Below are 13,190 nucleotides of genomic sequence, written 5' to 3'. Positions count from 1 at the left end.
CTTTCTCCCATCTCCCATGCCCCACTCTGCACAGGAAGGTCCCAAGGGAGACCGAGGTCTCCGGAGAGCAGGGCCTCAGTCTACGCTGAGCAAAGGGGACCTTCGACAGAGGGGTGATCAGCCTGGCACAGCGTAGCTCACTAACATCTCACCAGCCCCGTCTTTATGGGGGCCTTGCCCATGTGACCCTCACTCAGGGCACCAGGGTAGCAGGAGTCACAGACCATTCTCAGTAGGGATTAGGTGACACTGCTGGCAGCTGGGTAAGTGTAGCCAGGGTGTGACCGTGGGTGCAGGCCCATTAGGGCTAAGGTTCCATAGGCACCTTGCTGAAATGCCAGTCCAATGTATGTAAACACCATCACAAAGTCTGTCAAGTTAGTATCCCCAGGGATACGTCCCCAGTCCTCCCTGGAGGGAAGGTGTCATACTTTGTTTAGGGGAAAGGGAAAGGGAGGGGGGGCAGGCAGCGTGGTCGGGGGAGGTCAAGTGAGGAAAGAAATACACCTGCTTTTCTCCTCTGGCATTTTGTGCCAGGTTTTGTCTTGTTTAATCCTCACAACAATCCTTACGTGTGGATGTTAATATCCTTGTTTAATGGATGAGGCAAGCGGAAAAGAGGAAAAGGACTGAATAATTTACTGCCCTCCCCCCCAAGGTCACACAACTAGTAAACGACAAAACCAGGAATTAAACTGGAACCTGTTTCCGGCCAAAACTCATAGCGTTTTTCCTATCTCGCAGAATGGGACCCAGGCACGTCACATTTTACCCAACGGGCAAGCTGACGTTGGTGATTATCTTGGTACAACGCCTCCACCCTCTCCCCCGACACCCCAAAGCATTTCTTCACCGTCGCAAGCCCCACAAAAGTAAGCAAATAATAAACAAGAGGAAACCAAAGGACGAGGCACCGTTTTCCAGATAAGAGGACCAAAGGCTGAGCGTCAAAATGGGAGAAGGGGAGTGGGGGATACGGGCTTCCAGTTATAGAATGAGTAGGTCACAGGAATAAAAGGCACAGCACAGAGAATCTAGCAGACGATACTGCACCAGCATCGCACGGTAACAGACGGTAGCCGCACTTGTGAGCACAGCGTAACATAGAGAGAAGTCGTATTCCTGAAACCAAGGTAACATTGTGTGTCGCCCATACTCAAATAAAAACATAAAGAGAGAGAGAGAGAGAGAAAGAACCAAGGACCAGAAGGAGAAATGCCTTGTCTGGAGTCACACAGCAAGTCAGTGACAGAAGTGGGACTAGAAACTAGAGGCGGGTCCCAGACTCCCGCTCCAGTGCTCTTTCCAGACTGAGCCACCACCAGTCTATTTCCAGTGAAGGAAATCTCCCAGCCTTCCTGTTCCAGTCTCTCTCAGACTGGTCCATTCCTTTCCAAGCTTCCGATTACTTTCCTCAAGTTAAATAACCTACTGAAAGCACCCATTAGGCACCAAAAATTATTTGTTTAATATTTGTTTGTTTCTGAGAGAGAGAGAGAGAAAAAAAGAGCACGAACAGGGGAAGGGCAGAGAGTGAGGGGGACTGAGGATCTGAAGCAGGGTCTGTGCGGACAGCAGGGAGCCTGATGTGGGGCTCAAACTCACGAACCATGAGATCATGGCCTGAGCCGAAGTCAGACGCTTAACTGACTGAGCCACCTAGGTGCCCTAGCACCAAAGATTATTATTCTTTCTCTTATCCAAACAATTGAAACAACCTCCTAAGCGTGTCTGTCTCCCCACTGACCCCTAAAGCATCTACTCTACAGCCACAACCCTGGAGCAATGGCTCTGTTCATATCATCCTTCTGACGAAAAGGTTTCTGTCTCTCCCTGCTTTCATACTGGACATTCAAGACTCCCCACACTGAGCCCCAGCCCAGTTCCCTGCAGGCCCCCCAAATACTGATGGTTATTAAGCATTCCGTGGGGCCACAAGTTTTCCCATGAATCTTCGGTCACGTTAGTGCCTTCTGGAATCCTCTCTGGCTTGCCCTCTACAAACACCTGCCCTTGTATTTGAGCCTTCTATCATCTCCTATGACAGAAAGTGACTTTTGCTCTCTTTTGAACATCTCTAAATATACACAGCATTGGGGCGCCTGGGTGGCTTGGTGGGACGAGTGTCAGACTTCGGCTCAGGTCATGATCTCGCAGTCTGTGGGTTCGAGCCCCGCATCAGGCCCTGTGCTGACAGCTTGGAGCCTGGAGCCTCCTTCCGATTCTGTGTCTCCTTCTCTCTCTCTCTGCCCCACCCCCACTCACTCTCTGTCTCTCAAAAAATAAATGTTAAAAAAAAATTTAGGGGCGCCTGGGTGGCTCAGTCGGTTGAGCGTCCGACTTCGGCTCAGGTCATGATCTCACAGCTCATGAGTTCAAGCCCTGTGTCAGGCTCTGTGCTGACAGCTCAGAGCCTGGAGCCTACTTCGGATTCTGTGTCTCCCTCTCTCTCTGCCTCTAACCCACCTGCATTCTGTCTCTGTCTCTCTCAGAAATAAAACATTAAAAAAATTTTTTTTAATTTAAATATACACGGCATTTAGTGTTTTGTGTTATACCTACTAGTGATTAGAATAAAAATAATTTTTATCCAGGTGGGTGCTTTATAGTTACAAAGCACTTTCACAGACATAAGCCCATTAATCTTAAGAACAAAAATTACCTCTTATTTATCTTGTCTTCCCCACCACACTCAGCACAGCTTTTTACACTAGGGACAGAGCTGTTAAATACCGTGTTCTGAGGGTGGTCAGACCAAGCCAGAGGAGAATATTTAACACCTCCCTGCTACAGAATCAGAGATTCTGGATGAGGAAGGCAAAATTGTAGTTTATGTTTCCGGGCTGATACCCCATTGCATTTATTAGATTCTTGGAATTTAGAAGTCCCCAAAATATTAAACGCTATTGTCCTAGCTTCTATACTTCTATGAAATGCTGCCTCAGATTATACCACCTCTTGGGGCAGCCATGGACAACTGCCTCATACCGAGTTTATAGGATTACCCCATTCCGTAAAGCAACTCATGCATTCACTTGTAATTTCTGGAGTACAATGTGGTTACCTCAAGGTCATGGACCATATTGAATTTAAGTTTGTATCCCTAGGGTTCAGCACAAACTTGCCTGAAGGATGATAATGTAATTGTAACCGCCACCATTTTCTAAGCCCTTACTATTTATCAGGCCCTATTCTAGATGGTTCATTAATGAACTCATTTCATTTTTACCACAGCTTGTTTCCCCCACCCCCACCCCCCGTACTATTATTTTCCCCCATCTTACAAACGAGGAAACAGAAGCACAGAGAAATCAAGTAACTTTCCCAAAGTCAAACAACTAGCATGAGGGAGAGCTAGGCTTTGAACCCATGGAATCTGGGTCCGAAGCCACACTCGTATGTACATACTGAATTTATACTGCCCTTCAGTTGATGAATCAATAGATGTAAGAATGAATGAACAGAGGCACTGAAGATGTTTTTGTCGGAGAACAAGGAACCAACCATCAATTAACCCACCTCTTGCCTCCACCCCATGTTACCCATAGGACTATCACAAGAGTCTTTCTCAAACTTTCCCTAAGTTCCGCCAGAGTTTATCTATGAGGAATTCCCTGATATACCAGTATAGAATCCCTGTCAGCAAAATAAAAAAAGCTTGGTTTAATTTATTCCTTAGTGAACTAAATTCTCCCAGAATACAAACTCCAGAAGGACAGGGACTATGTCTGTCTTCTTCCACTGCCGTGCACTGAGGAGAGCATCAGGTACGTTGTGAATAAAAGATAAAAGGTAAACTCCTTCAATGGTTCTGGTCAGATTAAAGTACCTTCACTTCACCCCCTTTGCCTTTCACTTCATCCCCCACCCCAATTTCTACTCATTGTTCAGATCTTGCTAACATTTAATGTTTTTATTTATTTTTGAAAGAGAGAGACAGAGACAGAGCATGAGCAGGGGAGGGGCAGAGAGAGAGGGAGACAGAGAATCAGAAGCAGGCTTCAGGCTCTGAGCTGTCAGCACAGGGCCCGATGCAGGGCTCGAACTCAGGAACCGTGAGATCATGACCTGAGCCGAAGTCGGACGCTTAACTGACTGAGCCACCCAGGCACCCCTTGACTAACGTTTAATTTCTTCCAGGACGTCTGACTACCCCAAGTGTCCCACTTATGAGTTTCCAAAGCATCCCATGCTTCACCCCCCACCCCTACCCCGCCCCCAACACACAGCCCATTTACTTGTCTGTATTCCCCACTCAACTGTAAGTTCTGGAAGGCTATCAGTCCTCATCACTGAAAGCACCTAAAGTCATTATTAGTAAGCCCTCAAAAAACATCTGCTGAATGAATGAGTTCTTTTTTAAACATTCTCTGACTTATCTCCCTCTGTGACCATTGCTTCACCACAGATGGCTTTGAAAACAACCATTTCTGTTGTCAACTCTGTCAGCGGACTCTTGGGGAAGCCCTGTCTCATTCAGAACTTGGGGCTCACTGACACTTCTTCTCAGCGGTCCCCTCAGGGGAGCACCAAGGGAAGAAACACAGGTGCTGGAAGTTTCCTGACCTGGACTCAAACTTTGCTTCTTCTCTAACTAGTCCTACAACCTTCGGCATGTTTCGGAATCTTAATTTGAACTAAACCTAACCGCAACCTCAGGTCTCACATCGGTGAGAGGGGAGGAGGCAATTTCATCATCGCGGTTTTCTCCAAGGTTAGGGGAAGGTGAAAGTACAGATAACGTTTGAGAAGCTACAGGCGGACAATACCTGACATTAATATAAAACTGTATGCTAACTAACAGGGATTAAAATAAAAACTAAAAACAAGAACAAAAAACCCCCCAAAAACAAAAAATAGCTACAGGTGGACACTCAGTGCCTGTGGTTATTCTTCATCATATGCTCTTGCCTCGTGGTACTTGAACTTGAGCTCAGGTGGCTCCTTTTCGCCTTCCTTGCTGAAACGGTCTGCAACAGCGTCATCAAAATTGCACTTGGGAGACTTGGCTATCCCTTTGGAACCACTCTATGTTTCAAAGTCTCCTGTCAGGGAACTACATCTAACTTCTCTCTTACTTAAAAAAAATAATAATCTGCCTTCTTAAGGTCTAGAGCAGAAATCTGAAATCCTGGCCATAATATTCTTGGGGAAAATAATATAGATGTCTTCTCCCAGCTTCCCATAATACCCAATTTGCAAACAATCTCTCCAGTTTCGGTCAGCATTAAGTGCACTTTATAGGTGCTCCTTGTCAGTTTAACTTCCTTTATTTACCTGTAGGAAGGGGTAACAGCACGGCGAATCAGGAATGTGGCAGATGCCCTGCTTTCAGAAAACGGGGGCTCTCAAGAGGGGTCTCGACCCTGGAAGAGCCCCATCATTACACCTACCTACATTCTAGATTAGCCTGCGACCTAAGACAAGAAAGGCTCATATCTGTTTCTTCTCACTAGCAAGGTAAGCTGTAGTATTTCCTGAAAATGGAATCTCCTTGATTCCTTCTCCTTTGCCCCTCCCCTTATGTCTTCTGGTTTGCTACCAAGTGGACCAACTACTCTGAGATAGAAGAACTTGGCTGAAAAGGATGCCTCCATAGCGTTAACTCCTGGTGGGCCTGGCTTAGCCAGGCATGGGACCTGGGCAACCGGCCATGTGAGCACAGCAGCTCTCATCTCGGACACCCACCTCCCTCTGGGGAGAATACAGGAGAGGAGACAAAGTGGAATCTAGCCATTAGGACAGGACCCTCAGGAGCAGAGACATAGGATGCACAAATCATGGCAGGAAGAAGCGCACAGAAGAAAACTATTGCCCAGGAGATGACTCTCAGTGACTAGGGGTGGCTCGAGAGAAAGGTCCAGGAAGAAGAGAATTGACCAGCGTTTTCAGCAAGGAAGAGAGGCAGGAGTCATAATATTTTGGTGAAAGGAAAACATTTTCTGAAGAGACAAATGACCTTTGGCTCCTCTTTGAAATGCCATGGAGCCTCTGCTGGATGAGACTTCCTACAGGAAGTATCTCAAAAGAGGAAGGCGTGAATTGCAAGATTCCTTCAGTCACCAGTTCTGCATTCTGCCTCAGGAATATCAAGAACCTCTTTCCTCTTCCTTCTCCAGAACTTAAAGGCCTCTGCCCCAACGCACAAATGGTGTCTTCTGTGTCCTTAATCTCTTTCACCGACATAGAAATTTGGGGTGAGTGAATTCCATGACCAGTGTTCTAAGAGAATTTCCCAATCGTCTGCACACAACTCTAAGGTGCCGAAAGGCAGGTCCTGTCATTGGTCATCTTGTGATCTGTGGGGCAAGCGTAAAGTTCCAGCATCGCTAACTGCATGACCTTGGGAGAGTCACTTCTCAGGGCATCGATCTCCAAAATCCTTTCCGGTTCTAAAAGTCATACGTAGGATATGCAAGAATAATAATTTCCTAAATTCCTAAATAAAATAATAATAATATCCTAAATTCCTAAATAAAATAATAATTTCCTAAATAAAAAAGACACAAAATAAAGCAGATATAGAAATACTAAAACAAAAGATTTGCCTCAGTTTCCCAGAGCACCCCAATTCCCAAACGGTATTAGTGTTGCCCAGAAGGTAGCAAAATTGCTTGACTTCATTATCCCCAGACTTCTCCTTACACTGAAGGTAGGGATACAAATGAGAAAGCAGAGAAAGGCTGTGAGGTAGAAACCCCAAGGAATTCACCCTCGACCCCCAAATACCTGGGAATTAAGGAGGTGCGATGCTGGGCCCTTGCCCTTGAGAAGTTTATTGTCTAAGGTATGTCCCAGTCTGGTGACATGTCAGGGGCATTCGAGTCCAAGGGAAGCCAGTGTGGATGAATTCCGTGACTCTGCTAATCCCTTTCCATTCTCCCAAGACCCAACATCTCCCTGATAGTGGCATCAAGGTTATGAGCACAGGGTCTGGAGTGAAACAGCCTGCTTGAAATCCCTCCTCTGTCATTAACTAGCTGACTGACATCAGTAAACGTTAGCTATTATATTATTTGCCAGCTCAGCACTCCTCTATGGACAGTAGCCAGCCTTTGGGGTGGGGGGGCAGTATATGTCTCCCCACTTCCCTACAAATATTATTAAGCAGCCTTTTCTTCTCTCCTAGCTCCCATCCTGCCCTTTTTAAAGTAACCCCCCCCCTCCAAAAAAAGAGAAGTAACCCAAAACATAGCTATCTTGGTATCATCAGATCACTCTTCCCATGTCCTAGAACATTCTCTATTCCATCCCTTTCTCCCACTCCTTCCCCAACCCCCACCAGCTCTCCCTCCTTTGTTGTTACCAAGGCTAAACTCAAAAGTGAATAACGCACATTGCTATAGTACTCTGCAGCTTTCAGAGTGTTTCTGCACACATGATTTTATTCAGTTCACGGGAAGCAATGTATTTCACCCTTAAAACAACCTTGTGAGCCCAGGGTATTATTTTTTCCCCATTTTACAGATAAGCAAACTAAGTCTTAGGTTCACAAGCTGTCCATGCTCACAGCGCTAGGAAGTCAGTCACACAAGGACTCAAAGCCTCCTGACCCCCAAGCCACCCACCCTTTTCTCTACTACTCCACACTGTCACGTCCAAGTTCACATCCTGGGATCGTGAGGAGCCTGAAGTTTATGGCCGGTCACGAACCCCCCAAAGGCAACAGAGTTCTCTCATTTTTCTCCCTGCTGGCTGCGGCAGGGCTGTCCAGGCTGAAGGCCCATCCATACGAGGTACCTGCAGAGTGCCAGGCCCAGGTGGGGTGAGGAAACCAATGAGAGGGGTTCAAAGGCCCACAAGGCTGTGGGGTGCCTGCTAGAGGGCCACTATGTCATGGCAAAGACCAGAAGAATTCCAGGCCATTGGGCAATCCCGAGGGAGCACCCCAGGGAAAATCCAGCACACCCATGGGCCTCCCTCACTGACGCTTCCAGGGAGAGGGAAACGCACAAGCTCCCTTCTGGCCAGGGCTGAGAGCTTGATCAAATTCAGACACACACACCCATGCACACTCAGCAGTAAACTCAGAGCCATGGAAATCAAACCTTGAGCTCACCCAAAGGCCAAAGGAGAAGCAGCCACAGCCTCAGTCCAGGGCTCCGGCTCGGAGCCACCATCGCCTCGGACGCTGGCTGCCAGGCAGAGCTATAAAATATGCCTCTACTTAATTTTTCCATGGACACAACCCCAGATGCGACTGCCAGGCTCTGGAGGAGATGTAACTGTGTAGCCTCCTAACCTCTCTGCTGTAGGATGCACAGCTGGAACTGGAGAAGGAGGACTAACCTGGGATCAGGTTTGCCACCCTCTGGAACACTGGCTCTTCCGATATCTTTCCAAGGCCTGGTGCGGCAGTGGAGTAAGTTTTCATTCAGCAACTGATACAGGCTTGGAATTCGGCGCAAATTGCTTACATCTGCTTGGCCCCATCCCAGACAGTCAGGTAGTTTAGAGAAAGAAGGAGGGGCAGCGTTGGCCCACTTCTGGAAGCCGGGGTAGCTGTGTGCTAAGGAATCTGGTGCCATGCTGGGACCAGCCAGCACAGGGTACAAAATTCACCAGCGGAATTGAGAAGAAGGAAAAAAAAAAACAAAACAAAAAAACACATCAGGGCAGCAGGAGACAATAGAGATTCCATTCCAGGCGTGGCTGGTGGGACTGGGACAGGGAAGCCACAAAGACCCCAAAAGGGGGTGGGGACAGAGGGAGAGAAGGTTGGCCCGAGGAATAAGAGCAATGGCAGATTCTTCACACACACACACACACACACACACACACACACACACACACACACACACACACCCTCGGCCAATTAGGGTGTGTGCACTAACCTCATACATTCGGTAACCCCTTCTCACAACCCAGGAGCTGGCCAAGCCCCTTGGCTCCCCACCCTACCCCACCCCTGCTTGGCAGCGTCCCCAGGGCTTCCTGCAGCTGCCATAACTCCCCAACATCAAAGTCGCCGCTGTCGGGAGCTGAAAATGAGAGACAAGTACCAGCCAGGAGAGCAGCGCCTCCGCGGAGGGCCCGGAAAGTCAGGCCTGAGGGTCCCTCTCTCTCCCCCAAGCTTCTCCTGGTGCTGCAGTACCCTTATAAGGGAGAAGCCAAGTCGGCCATCCGTCTGGCCAGAAAATGTATACATTCCCGCGGCTACATGCTGACTTTTCACCCACCGCAACAGAAAGCACCATCCCCACCACCCCCACTCCGGGGCAGGTTTTGCTTTTTATTTCTCATCTTCAACCCCCAAACCATTGGTTTCTTCAGATCGCCGTGCAGCTGGAGGGCAGGAAGTGTGTTTAGAGGAAAGGGGTGGGAAAGGGGTGAGAAGCGGGGACCCGAGACACCCCGAAACTGCTGGGGCGGGGTGGCGGAGGGAGCCGGCAACCTGCAGGGCGCCGCGGATCGGAGCTCTCGCTGCCACCGCGTCCGCAGCTCTGCCGGCCGCCGGGAACCCGCGGCTCCTTCCATTGTTGCACCTCGGCTGTTGCCATGTTGGAGGGAGAGCCCCTTGACCTCCGCTCCCTCGGCTCGGCGGGCAATCTGCAGACCCCGGGCGGCGGCTCCCGGCCGGATGCGCGTCCTACCTGTGCTCGCTGCGGGCTTCCCTGCGAGACCCGACGTGTCGCGTGCTCGGCGACGTGGGCTGCCGGCCCCGCAGCTCCAGGCGTCCCCGCGCCCGCGCGCGCCGCTCCCCTCTCCGCGAGCCACGAGCGCCGGCCCGGGTGTGGGGGGGGGGGGGGAGGGAGGGGGGAGGAGGGAGCCGGGGGCTGGCGGGGAGGCAGCGGAGGACGCGGGACCGGCTCCGGGGGGCGCGGGGGAAGCCCTCCGGGCCACGAGCGTGCGCGAGCCCGCAGAGTCAGGCCACCCCGGGCGAGACAATAGCGGGAGCAGCGGGCGGGAGCGGAGAAGCCATCTCCCGGAGACCCGGCGCACTGCACGGCTACGCGAGGCGCGGCCAGCCCCGGCCTGGACAGGCAGCCGCCCGGCCGCCCGCTCCAGCCCGCAGCGCCGAGTCGGCGGCGAGCGCGAGGGCGGGGCGGGCCCCGGAACCCTGACCGCCCTCCACCTCTCGCTCCCGCCTCCCGCCTCCCGCCTCCCTCCCTCCCTCCTTCCCTCCCGGAGGGGGCGCGGGGGCGAGCTGCGCGCTGGCGTCCGATTGTGCTCGGGAACCCGACTGCCCGCGCCGCCGCTTCCCGCCCGGGGGAGGATTCTGCGGATGGTCGTTACTTCTCCCTGCGGGGGCCCCTTTGCTCCGGGTCGGATGCACGCCAGGTCCTTCGGCTGAAAACGAACCACTTAGCGGTTCGAGGACATCCCCCCTCTGCCCCCATCTTTATCAGGATTGCGACGCCCGCCAAAGTCCCTACCTTGAGGGCGGCAGAGGGGGAGCTGTCACCGCGCTGTGCGCTCAGCCTCGTTGGGTTTTCTGTTCGCCCAAGTGGGTCGTCCCACCTGAACCCCAGAGAATAGCAACCCTTAGTAGGGGTGGGGGAGGTAGAGCGGCCTCCACCCCAACTATGGTAGGGGAAAAAACCCGCTTCTTTCAATTCAGTAGGTCATGTTTAACATTTTTACTCCGAGCGCCTTTCTTTGAGCAGTGGTCTCTAGAAGAATTTTCCTAAAGACTCCACCCAAAAGAAACCGAGAATTGGCCAGCTCCTCACTTGCATTTGCTTGGCATAGTAACTATGATCCCTGATCTCAAAGTACATTTTCCTCACACTTGTATCCCATTCTCCCTCAGGGCCCTCCTTCCTTTCTGGCGGGTCTGTGAGGATCAACACCCGACTCCCAGGCCCCCCCGCTCTGCAGTCCCCTTCAGGTGTCCAGGGTTTCAAGGCTCCCAGCCTCCCTCAGAAGCCTAGCCCTCCCCAGCCAGGGGAATCCCATGGAAACGTCTGCCAACCTCCCCCTTCCCTGGTCTCAAGGAAATATTTATTGAAATGCTACTATTTCAGTCTGTTTAGGGTTTACTAGAGTTTTACTTTTTAAAAAAATGTCAGAAGGGCCTTTTTAATAAGATACAAGGCCTTTAAATTTTCCTCATTAATACAAAACTGTGCAACAAAGCCAACACGATACTTAGATTCATAGTTGTAGAATTGGAAGACTCCAGAGCTCAGTAAGAGGCTATTTATTAGGAAGGGAATTTGAATAACCGGAGGACGTCCTACGTGGAGGGGGGGGGCGGGGGGGAACAATATGAAAAGTGACTTTGTGGTTCACAAGGATTTCTTGGGATATTGTTTTGTTCTCATATAAGATTAAATCTGAGTGAATGCAAAGGATCCCTAATGAGAAGGAGAAGTTTGCATTTCTCTCGGCCCTCTGCCAGGTGACCTTGCGTAGCCCCCTCCACCCTCTTAAGCATCAGTAATATCAGCTTCACTTCCTACTCCGGGCTGTTATGCGGCTCGAATGAGAGAATGTGAGTGAAACTTGTTAATGGCTAGACAGAATGCGGCGCGTACATCATAATGTACACATGATCCTAGTCCCGATCCTCGAGAGCCACGGGGGATAAAAACATGTGTTTATTTACTCCCCCATTCACCACTTGTTGGCGAGGCAAATACTTGTGACAGCTTACTGTTTGCCTGTCATTGGGCTAAGCTCAGAGGCCTGAGAACAGAGGAGCCTGTGGGCCATCAGCATCTGTGTTGCTGGAGTGAAAAGTCCCAAATGGAGAGCTAACAGGAAAGAGGCCTGGGTCACTGGGTTGAACGTCTTATCAAAGGCTTTATAACGCACTTTGGTGGGGAGAAAAATGTCCTTATAAGAGAAATCAGGACATGCCAAAAAGTTTAGATTTTGTCCTGCAGGTGACAGAGAACCCAGGGGGTAGACAAGTGGAGCTGGGAACGATCTGACCAGAAAAACCTTCTGGCATGTTACACGGGAGGAAGGATTTGGAAGATGCACTGTGTGTCCTCCCTTTGCTCCTGCAAACGCAATCTTGACCCTCTGGCTTCCTAGTAGGGCGTGGCCACTGGGGAGCCCTGGCAGGAGATTGGAAGGAAGGAGGTCAAAGAGGTCTGGCTATTTGTTTCTCGGGATTTCCTTCTCTTTGGAGTCACTGTGGGCTGGCTGCCACCCTCAACCAAAGTTCACAGCTCCCCCTAGGTGGTTCCCTCTCCCTCTCTTCCTTCCCTTTTCTCAGCTCCTTTGCCTTCGCAGGCCTGGGGGTGGAAACTTGCTTTCCTGCTGGCCCCAAAGTACTGCACACTATTCCTGTGGCTTTCCTTCTGCTGACTCTTTGTAAATTGTCTCTTCAGATTGGAGCGTGCCATCTGCTCCCTGCCAGGTTAGGAGAACAGGCTGAGAGCTTAGGAGGCCATGGCTATGTTCAGAGTGCAAGATCAGAGAATCTCTGATGTGCCAGGGCTGTGGCAATGAGGATGAAAAGGAAAGGACAGGTATGAGAGATGGTTAGGAAGTCACATCAATAATATCTGATAATAGGGGAGCCTGGGTGGCTCGGTCGGCTAAGCGTCCGAGCTCAGGTCACGATCTCGCGGTCCGTGAGTTCGAGCCCCGCGTCGGGCTCTGGGCTGATGGCTCAGAGCCTGGAGCCTGCTTCCGATTCTGTGTCTCCCTCTCTCTCTGCCCCTCCCGCCCATTCATGCTCTGTCTCTCTCTGCCTCAAAAATAAACGTTAAAAAAATTTAAAAAAATAATATTTGATAATATATTGAATGTAGGAAGTGGGGGCAGGAATCTAGAGTCCCTCTCCGCTTGATGCCATAGGAATTGGTGGCAGGTGGTGCCAGCACTAAGTGGGGGACTGCGTAAGACAGGGCCCAGGTGTTGGGGGAGCAAACATGAGTTTAATTTTGCACATGTTGGGTTTGAGGAACCTGTGGAATGTTTAGGTGAGGTTGTCTAACAGACAGTGGATTTCTGAAGCTAAAGTCAGAGCAGAGGCACGGACAGATGACAGGAATTTTGGACTCTTCAGATTATAGATGGTCGGCGAAGGTGTGGGCATGCGTGAGATCACCCAGATGGGCGTACAGAGGAAGCAAGAGCCCTGCAAAAGAAATGGAGAAGAAACAACCACGTCGATAGGGGAAAAAACTGAGACCATAGGGTGTCAGAAAGGAGGGTGGGAGGAAGTGTCAGGAAAGTGACCGGAACACCGGTGTGGCGGGGACATCCAGGGGAGGCAGGGCCGGAAAGTG

The 13,190-nt window shown here is 50.6% G+C and overlaps 1 protein-coding gene across 3 annotated transcripts in view; it reads right to left on the bottom strand.

Annotated features, from left to right (window-relative positions):
- PIK3C2B (phosphatidylinositol-4-phosphate 3-kinase catalytic subunit type 2 beta) overlaps positions 1–10,014 on the bottom strand; it is a 65,911-nt gene extending 55,897 nt beyond the window's left edge. For 2 of the 3 annotated variants that reach the window (XM_086693893.1, XM_086693892.1), the window contains exon 1: positions 9,594–10,013. The gene's annotated coding sequence lies outside the window, so the exon portion shown is untranslated. Of the gene's footprint in view, positions 1–9,593 lie in introns of all 3 variants that reach the window. The other variant, XM_086693895.1, reaches the window with a different exon arrangement.
- Between the last annotated feature and the right edge of the window lie 3,176 nt (positions 10,015–13,190).

Source organism: Puma concolor, chromosome E4 (genome assembly GCF_028749965.1).
Source record: "Puma concolor isolate L17-30 chromosome E4, mPumCon1.1.hap2, whole genome shotgun sequence".
Lineage (NCBI taxonomy): Eukaryota > Metazoa > Chordata > Mammalia > Carnivora > Felidae > Puma > Puma concolor.
The sequence above is the reverse complement of the archived record's forward strand: the minus strand, read 5'-3'. Positions and strand labels throughout refer to the sequence as shown.